General features: G+C 39.4%; 1 protein-coding gene across 1 annotated transcript in view; it reads left to right on the top strand.

The window, feature by feature from the left end:
• The window catches only part of LOC116842298 (collagen alpha chain CG42342), a 294,572-nt gene that overhangs the window by 1,041 nt on the left and 283,714 nt on the right, over nucleotides 1-9,817 (top strand). The gene's annotated exons all lie outside the window — the stretch shown is intronic.

The following is a 9,817-nucleotide window of genomic DNA, read 5'->3' on the forward strand; positions in this document are numbered from 1 at the left end:
GAATATATATATATATATATATATATATATATATATATATATAAAATATATATAAAATATATATAAAATATATATAAAATATATATTATATTTTCAATATAAAAATAAGTATGTTACTAATCCTATGGTAGTACAGCATGCTATTAGTCCTTATCGAATAAATATTTTTTTAATTTTTAGATATTTTTTCTCTTAGGTCCATTTTAAGTCATTACTTGAAACTTATCCCACGTGAGATACTCAGATATGAATTTAGAGTTAGAGTTTTCTACTTAAATCACTTATTACATGCGACGTTACATTTGCAATTGCGATTCAGCTGAAAAGTTCGTATCCAACTTTAAATTCAAATCCGAGTACTGAAGTAAGTTTTAAGTAACGACTATTAATACGGCTCTTAGAATGCATATAGATTATCAAATTTATTATTTTTATAGTAATTTTACAGTTTCAGTATAGTTCTGCTTTGCAAAGAATACTCTAAAAAGATATATAATTTTAACGTAATGTTTATTACAACATTTTTACTATATATATGTAGTTAATGTAGAAACAAAATCTCGACTCGAAATTCTTCCCATGTTGTTCAAAGAATGTGATATCACAAAATGACACAGTATATCTCGGATATCTTGTATTTACATGCAAAAATAGAGAATGCGAGATAGTGTTTTCATCGTGTGAAGTGCGATATTTCGCGCGTATTTCTTCTGCAAAAAAGTTCGCGCGGGGATTTCCGTACAGTCCGTTATTTTTCTTCTACTATCATACCGGTATCGAAAATTCAGAGCTTGATAATGGCGTGAAACACAGTTGAAAAACTCAGTGCAAGAAAAAACAAGCGTATATTGTGCATGTTTAATTTCTCATATAACACGCGTTCCACATCGCAACGTGGATCGTGAATATTTATTTCTATCCGTACAAATAAAAGACGTCGCGGTCCGCGAATTTGATGCGACAGATACGAGGTAGACGCGCGAAGCGTCCTCCGTGTCTTGGTAATCCGCGTTATGAAAAATAGCCCGCTCTCTATTGGGAGAATTAATGCTACCGCAGACTCGAGCCTCGTGTTGGGAAATTGAATTCCCGATAGCTTCGATAGATATCGCGACGAGGCTGTCTAAATCTGCCCGCTGTTTGCGCATTATGCGCGTCCACACGGAGCACCGCGCGACGCGACAATCCATTTAGACATGCATTTTCTCGGCTTGCTCGGCTTTTTCGTCTTGTCGGCGCTTGTTTCCTCGAAGCGTCGATATCCCAAACAGCTTCATTTCCGCTGCAAATAAAAATGCTCGGTACTCTTTTAACGTCGCGTGAGAATTTCGCGCGTAGAAATTGAAACAGCCCGCGTTGCACGCGTCGGCGGATGCGCGAGCTATGGGAATGTAAATATATAAAACGACGATACTCGGCAAATATGGCACGCGCGTTTGATGACTGAGATATCCGAGGCCCGCCGGTACTGCCTGCGAGAACGCCGTGGTATTTTATCATCGTCAATATTGAGTGACGCGTTTGTATATCAATGAAAGGGATTTTGCTTTCTGCTTTTGCGCAAAGCACAGTGGGAGATAGAAAGATACTCGGTTAGGGAAGTGCGTCTGAAAGAGGAAAAGTAAAATGAGCCGATTCTTGCTTCAAAAGTGTAAGCAAGTGTAATTACACATGTAACCTTGCTTTTATTTATTTACGTGGGTCGCTAAATATAAGCATTTTTATTCGTCTGATTTCCTAGAAAAGTGGTCAGTACATTTTAAAGGTGCCGAAATAAGTCACTTTTGATACGCGGAGAGAGAATTTTATAATAAAAATTACTGTAGGATTTTGTAATCGAGGAATAGATTGACATTCTGCAATAATTAACTATCCTTTCGTTTAATATGTGCTTATATTTTAGGAATTGAAATGTTAAAATTGGTTATGTTTCTAGCGGAATTCACTATGTTTCTTAGAGCAAAATAGATTTTATCAACAGTCTATTTCTGGACTACTAAAAAGTAGTCATATTGCAAAGAATTGATATGAAAAAAAAATGATAATATTCTCTCCGTAATCTGATTAGTGACGATTTTTTTGGTCTCAGTTATTTAAAATTATTTATATTATAATTTAGTTTTATAACTTTTCTTCGTTGAAAACTAAAGAAACACTTCTGCACATGAAATACTTCAAAATGCTAAATCTGCTCTCAAACTTTTTTGGAGCGGGACTTCACTCAAAACGAGCGAAAAGTGGCAGTATTTTCTCTCGAAGCGACAGTGAAAATACTGCCACTCGTAAAAGTGCAAGAGTGAAAAATCGCAAGTGTAGATGTTTCACTCGAGTTTAGAGTGCACTTTGACTCCGTATAAGTGAATGTTTCAACCGATTAGAGTGAATGTATTTCTATAGCAGTGGAACACATCAGATTCACTTTACAATTTAGAGTGAAAATATTCACTCGAAGATGAGGAGTGAAGAAATCACTCGACTTCGAGTAAGCCGATGGTCACTCTATTTCTCGAGTGAAATTTTATTCCAAGAAATTTAGAGAGTGACATGGCAAGATCAATATGATATGAAAATTAAAAAAAGATAGCCAATTTTCTTATGTAAAAATCTTAAGCCTTATTAGATGTGCACTTGCATACATTGTGCAGTTTCAAGGATGCTAAAATGACTAATGGTCGACTTACACACTACTCTAGAGATTCGCTCAAGAAGTTCTCTCAAAATTTCTTGGAGTGTGTTGTTTTGAAGTTCGACATCAACAAACCACTCGTTGTGGGTACTGATATTTTATTAAAACAAAAATTAATTGCTCACAACGACTGGTTTGTTGATATGGGAACAAATGATTTGTTACTTTCAATTTTTTTCAATTGCTTTAAGCAACACTTTTGCAATGGAGACATAACTAACATAACTAACCTAAACAGACAAGCAATGTATGTTTGTTAAAATAACAGACAATGAAAAATGATTTGCAACGGTAACTGTTTGATCTGTCCCCCGAGGATCATCAAACAGCAAACGTGCTTTTGCTGCGATAATCGAGGGATTTTTCTCAATGCGTGTATATAACTTACGTGACACTCTTTTTAAGCGAAAATCGGTCCATTCGAGTCATCGTCCTTTACGCGGTGCCCGACGCGAATCCCATCCTTTTCATGCAGCGAGAATGCCGGCAGGCTATTCCGCGAGTATTCGCTATAAATTGCAATAAATCCCACTCGCCGGCCGCGACTCGTAAATCGTTGCAATCGTGGCTCAGGATCGTTACCGCGCCGACAGTAATCGATCGCGCGGGATTCTCGATTGCGCGTCGCGCGTCCGGACGCGAAGAAGATACTTCGCATTCCGCGAAAGTGGGTCAGACATGGTCGAGCTGCTGCTGTTCCCGCGATTTGCGTTTCCGTTTCGAGAGACACGGCGGCACTGCTCGTAATCCCCGTTTACATCGTCGCGTTTACATTGCCGCGTTTTTACGGCGGCGTCGGCCAGCTCGAACGCCCGGAATATTCACGCTCGTTGCAGTCGCAGAAATATTGTTCCATTAATTCGACGGATAAGCTGCCGGGCGGAATTATGTGAGTTTCCGCCGCGCTTATATAAGTGCAAGTGCCGGCACAACAGAAACGCGCTAATGAAGTTCGCTTATTGTCCGTCGAAAGATGATACAATATTACGCCAACTGCAACCCGTTCATTGCAATTTCCTCATTGCACTCAGTGCTAAAATATAAGTAGCCTGAGTTTTGCGCATTGTGTATATCGTTACTTATGTGTTACACGTATTAATCTGCGAGTGCAAATTTTAATTAATTTGTAACAACTGTAAAAATGCCGCGGTATCGATAGAATGGATCGGCGGCGTCGTAATTGGAATAAATCTTCTTAACAGTATAACATTATTGACGCTAACATTCGACTTATTAAAACAATGTATGATACATTAATATCGATAATAGCGCAGTTGAAAATAACGGGAAGTTTTATTATAATTGTGATGTTCAATTCTGTTGTGTGTATACAACAGCTAATAATACAACAGCATTTTCGTACGTTAATTTAAAAATCGACCATGACTTATGCCGATTATAAATTTATTATAATTATATTATAAATAATATAATTTGTAATTATAATTACAATTTATTATAAATTTATATCATGATTGTGTTACGGGCTTAATTACGATTGTGCAACGTGGTGGGTACATTCGCGTATGTACGACCTCAATGTAACAATCTCCAGCTCTACACAATACACAAAACAAAGTGAAACTTATTAGCGCTACTCGAAGTACCAAAGGCATTTACTAAAGGTATGGTCGACTATGCGAGAGGTAGCTTGCAGAGCTTGCAATTTTGCAAACTACCTCTCATAACACCCTGCATTTACATGACCAGAGTCGTTAAAACTGGGCTAATGCGTTCTACCCCGCGTATTCCTTGCCTCGGGGAGGAAGGAGTAGAGTCTCGAATTCTCGCGTGTCATTCGCGAAATCTCCCTGATGATCTTGTTACTGCTTTTACTGCATGAATGTCGCGCTGAACTGTCGCGGAAAATCCGCTCTATGAATACAGCGCGTTCTGATGTACCTTCGACGTGTTCCTGACGCACTCCGATTCCACATTCCGTTATATATCCCCGTCGCATTCTAACGTAATCTGCACCAATTTAACTTATTCCACCTGTGTGCGCGCACTGACACGCCTCCGATAACTAACTTTTAACTTTTCCTTGGATCACGAGTGAAGAACGATCGAAACACTGAAATCGCATCTACATTTTTGTTTCTCTATAAGATCCACAAGTGTCCCGTTAGGGAAACGTGATTGTTTGGGAAAATTGCCAAAACCAATCTGCATTCTTATCTGCAACAACAAAATGTATAGATATATACAATCGCAAATACAAAAATAGATACAATCGAGAGACCAATTTACATAAATTAAAATCACCGCGAATATTATTTTACGACTAATCTTGCACGTTGCTTTTGACGTCAGTAATCTAATATGGCCGCGATGATTGATCAGAAGTCTTAATAACTATTGTTATCCTTGAAATTTATTTCAAGATATTCAAATTTCAGGACTAAATGAAAATTTTCCAATTAAATCATGATTACAAATACAAAACATATCATAATATTGATAATTATCGTAATTATCGTGATCATCAATGATTAAAATATTATTATTAATATCATTATTAACTCATTAAGGCCTAAGAGAAAACTGCTAAGGATAGGCTTTCAAAACATACTTTCATTGAAATAAGTCAAAATTAAAAATTTTTGGCCGTCATATTGATTTTTAAAGTCAAAAAACCATTTTTCTTCTACAGTCTGGTAAAGTATGAGGTTTTGCCCCAAAACAAACATCTTCGAAAGGTAGTTTATAATTTGGTTGGATTTTTCGCCAAATAACAAAACTATGTCAAATTTTCGCATTTTTGGGCGGCCATATTGGATCCGCCATTACGAATTTTGAAAAAATAAGTGCATATTCATACTCAGCGAACCCCCCCCCCCATACGGATTTTCACTCAAATAGGTCAAAATTTCAAATTTTCGGGCCGACATATTGGTCCGTCATCTTGAATTTTGAAATCCAACACAAATTTTTTTTTCACTTTTTAACAAATTTCGAATAACGTTTTGCCCTAATTTAGATGGTTTTTGAAAGGCTATCCTTAGTGGTTTTCTCTTGGGTCTTGGGTTAATATATCATAATTCAATTAAAACACTTAGATCTAACTCCGAGTAAAAATCTGAGTATCTTACATAAGACAAAAGTTCCAGGTGATAACAATACGGGTCTTAATTACCGCAGCTACATTTTCGTTCTTCGCCGCTAATCCTTTTTCCGCGTGCAATCACTTCGGTTGCGAAGGCGAGACCGCGACGCGACGAAGAAGAAATTCCGTAACGCGGCATGTGGGGAGCCGACGAGGCCGAAGCGCGACGTATTGAATAACGTACGCGCCATTACCTCAGGGACTTGTAACTCGATGCGATCGGTAAACGTCGCCGGCGCCCCGGCGCGTCGTGACGTGCTCGGGACAACATACGTGATCTCACGCGTGAACCGTAGGTCTCATTGATCGACCGCTGGCCGTTCGACATTGTGGCGTATGTTCTCTACCTTACACACCGTCAACGGATGCTCCTGTCCCGCGTACACATGTGTACACAGGGTGTCCGACAATTCGTTATGCAGCCGCGGTGTACAGCTAGGATTCATCAGACTGAACACAAAATTCTTCTACCATCTCGCAAACAATCGTGTAAAAAAGTGCGGCCAAATGCCCATAGATATATTTCACCTTTTTCTCAAAACCTTTGAATATTTTAATTAATTAATAATGACTATTTGAAGCTTGTATCAAGCGGAATAAAAATATAAAGTCCCGATATTATTCTTGTAGTCATTTGGAAGATAAACGATCCATAAAAGATTGTAATCTCAATAGTGTCTGCATAGAAATTTCTTAGTATTTTCCCAAATGCAGGTTAGATTCCAATCAGAATGCCCAACTTTGTGCCAACATAGATTATCTCAGTACAATACCGATTGGGAATCCCACTCTTATGCCAAACATGGATTTTCTGTCTAGAATTGGAACAGAGATATTGAGAAAACTCGAACCTTTAAGGTCAAACTGAACAAAAAAAAACCTTTTGCCATTTTGTAAATAACCGCGTCGTTTTTTAGTTATTAATTAAAGAAGTTTTCTGCATTATCGCGGACAATCATGCACTAATGTTTTCTTTTATTAATAACTAGAAATTTACGCGTTCTTTTGCAAAATGTTAGAGGACTTTTCGATTTGACCTAATGTACATGACGTCGCCATGAGAGTTTATCTACTCTCTTAAAATGAATTCACTGATTCACTTTAAGAGAGTACTGTATAGCAGTAGGTGATTGTTCTCCCAGCAATCTTCTTCGATTAAATATTGTTAAATATTAAAATTTGTTTTGTTTGCGAGATGGTAGAGGAATTTTGTGTTCAGATTGACGAGTTCTACCTGTACACACCGCGGTTGCATAACGAATTGCACCCTGTGCACACATACACTTCGCGCGACACGAACGAATGCATCACGGTGCAGCCCTACGATCCTCGTGGAAAACGTGGCGCAAGGAACAACGGCGTTTCGGAATTGCACTACGTTCGCCGTTGTAACACGAGATGTATTTTAATCGTAAGTGTAAAGCATATTACATCGATCATTTTGTAGCACGATGATAGATGCGGATGTCCGCGGTGCTCTGTCTTGCCAGCGGGCTCTTCGAGCGCGATGTTTATTAATGTTTAGGCAATATACGTGCCGACACACGTCGCGAAATGCAGTAGATCCATTATTTGAAATAAGAGAACGTGAGAGGGAAGTGGAGCGGACGGCGTGAGGGGAAAATAATGCAACGTATATCCTTATGTGTGTGCGTGTATGTGTGCTGTAAGCGCGTGAAATGGTAACAGTTATTTTCGCGAATGTGTACGGTCGGTTTCCACTGGTGAAAGTTGCCGAGACGGAAATTATCATTTCTGAGTCATGCACGCTGCAATGTTGAGGAAAGGATGCCTTAGAGACTCACACACCTTGCTAAACTCCATTTACATATATCACTGTATTACTGCCACGTTACCGTATGTCCTCGCGCTAAGTCGTCGTCTATCTGCATGATAATGGACAGCGGAAATTCTACGGTCGAGTTGCGAAATATATGTCGAAGCAACCCTCTATTACGTCGCGCTATACTTTTATCGAACGCCCGTTTAAGAGTTACGTACTTGACGAGTAATTCTTGCGCGGATGCCGATTGCGTTTGGCGCGCTGTTGGCACACATCACGTTGAAACCGCCGTCGTTACTTTCATCGCTCGAGACCGGCCCCGACATCATCACGCGAAGCGTGCATTAAAGCCACTTGGAACAATCGCATTATTGTCGAGCATTGCACGCCGGGAATCTGAAGCCTCGGCTCGGTATCTTTTAAATTCGCGCTTCCGCCTGCGCTCTTCTCGGTCATTTTGCGGTTAGAGCGGAAGGGAGGGTCAGCGGATGAAATTTATTGTGTTCTCGGAAGAATCTCCTGGAACGTGAAATAAAGCTGGCGCGCGCACCATGTGCATGTGTTTACATAAGAGAAATAAACACATCGAAGAAATTATGAAGTGTACTCGAAATGAGATGAGTCAAACTTATAGGGTCGAACGTGACAAGCGCGAAGAAACGGTGGAAGTAACGCGCGAGCCGAATGAAAGTGAAAATAAATAAACTTCAAGAGAGAGAGAAAGAGGCGCGAGAGAGACAAACCAATGTTCATAATATTAATCGATAGTTCCCTCGCATTCTTCTCGGCAGTGTTAAACCGCGAGAGAAGAATTAAATAACGAAAAATCATCTTTATTTTACATATTTATTTCAGACCTTTATTTTGCACTTTAATCTAACACGCGGGAGTGACAAATGATTCCGTAACAATTTTGCCTTTATGTTATATGACGGTTCAATTATGAGATCCATGGGTAATTGAAATGGCTGAAAAGAGTGTTTAATATCCCCAATAAATATAACTTTTTTTAGCTCATGACCTGAAAGTGGTCATTCTTCTGGTTTGTGGGTTTAATTAAAAATTAAAGATCAGGCAGGGTCGTAAATGTGACCCCAATGTGCCATGTGAGAATCAACAATTTATTTTATCGATCGATTGAATTATTCGCAATTACACACATTACGATTGGTTAGCTTCGATGATTGATTCGCCGATTATTTCAACAGCAGAAAATTTCCATCGGTTAAATACTGCTTCTCGGTTTCTCAGAGACACGACATAGATACGGCAAGATGCGCGCGCAATGCTTCCAATTAGAGGTGTACGATTTATGAAATTATGAAATATATATTTTTATATCTTCTGAAATATATACATATATACATACATACATATATATATATATATATATATATATATATATATATATATACATATGAAAAACATTTGAAACATATATATAAATAATACAACTTTTTAAAGCTGTTATAATGGCATAATCGCATTATGCCATTATAATGTATTTACGATAAAGATCCAATTGTGCATCGTACTGTAATTCGAGAAAAAAGAATTGCAGTGCTTGCGATACACACTGAGAACAGATTTAGTTAAAATGGGATCAACTAAATATTTGGTAATTACAAGCAAAAAATTGAGTTGTCGCTATTGTGCTTTACTTTCTCAGTAATATATTTACTTAGTCCCTAAGCAAAGCAAAATAGCGAAGATAAAATTTTCTTATTGCAATTACCGAGCATCTCGTTGATGCCATTTTAACCAAATTTTCATTTCGAAATCCTTTTTTCAGTGCATGTGCACACTTCCCTTCACCTCCAATTCGCGTCGGCCGGTACCTCTTCGCGCTACGCGCTGCGTGTCCACGTGTAATGGGGGGCTTAAAGCAATTCCGCCTTGCTGGCACAAAGTACCCCGGCGGAGCCGTCTGTGCCACCCACTTAAAGCGTCGGCGGCCGCGGCCGCCGATGCACGGCGGCGGGCCCGACGAACGATCGCCGCGGCAATTCCCGGCTAATGGCACTGCGGCGACGTGGAAAGGCGATGCATCGTGAGCGCGCGTACATACATACATACGTACGTACGTACATACATGGGACGGATGGACGAGCGGCGGACGACGTGTCGATACAAAGTCGCCTTCAAAGCAGCCGCCATATGGCGCCCAATTCGCCGGCGGAATCGATATCGCGCGGATAGCCGCACGATACAAGCGATAACCGGTCCCCCCTCCCCCCCCCCC

Source organism: Odontomachus brunneus, unplaced genomic scaffold (assembly GCF_010583005.1).
Source record: "Odontomachus brunneus isolate Ranch 3 - 2012 unplaced genomic scaffold, Obru_v1 Obru_scaffold_024, whole genome shotgun sequence".
NCBI lineage: Eukaryota > Metazoa > Arthropoda > Insecta > Hymenoptera > Formicidae > Odontomachus > Odontomachus brunneus.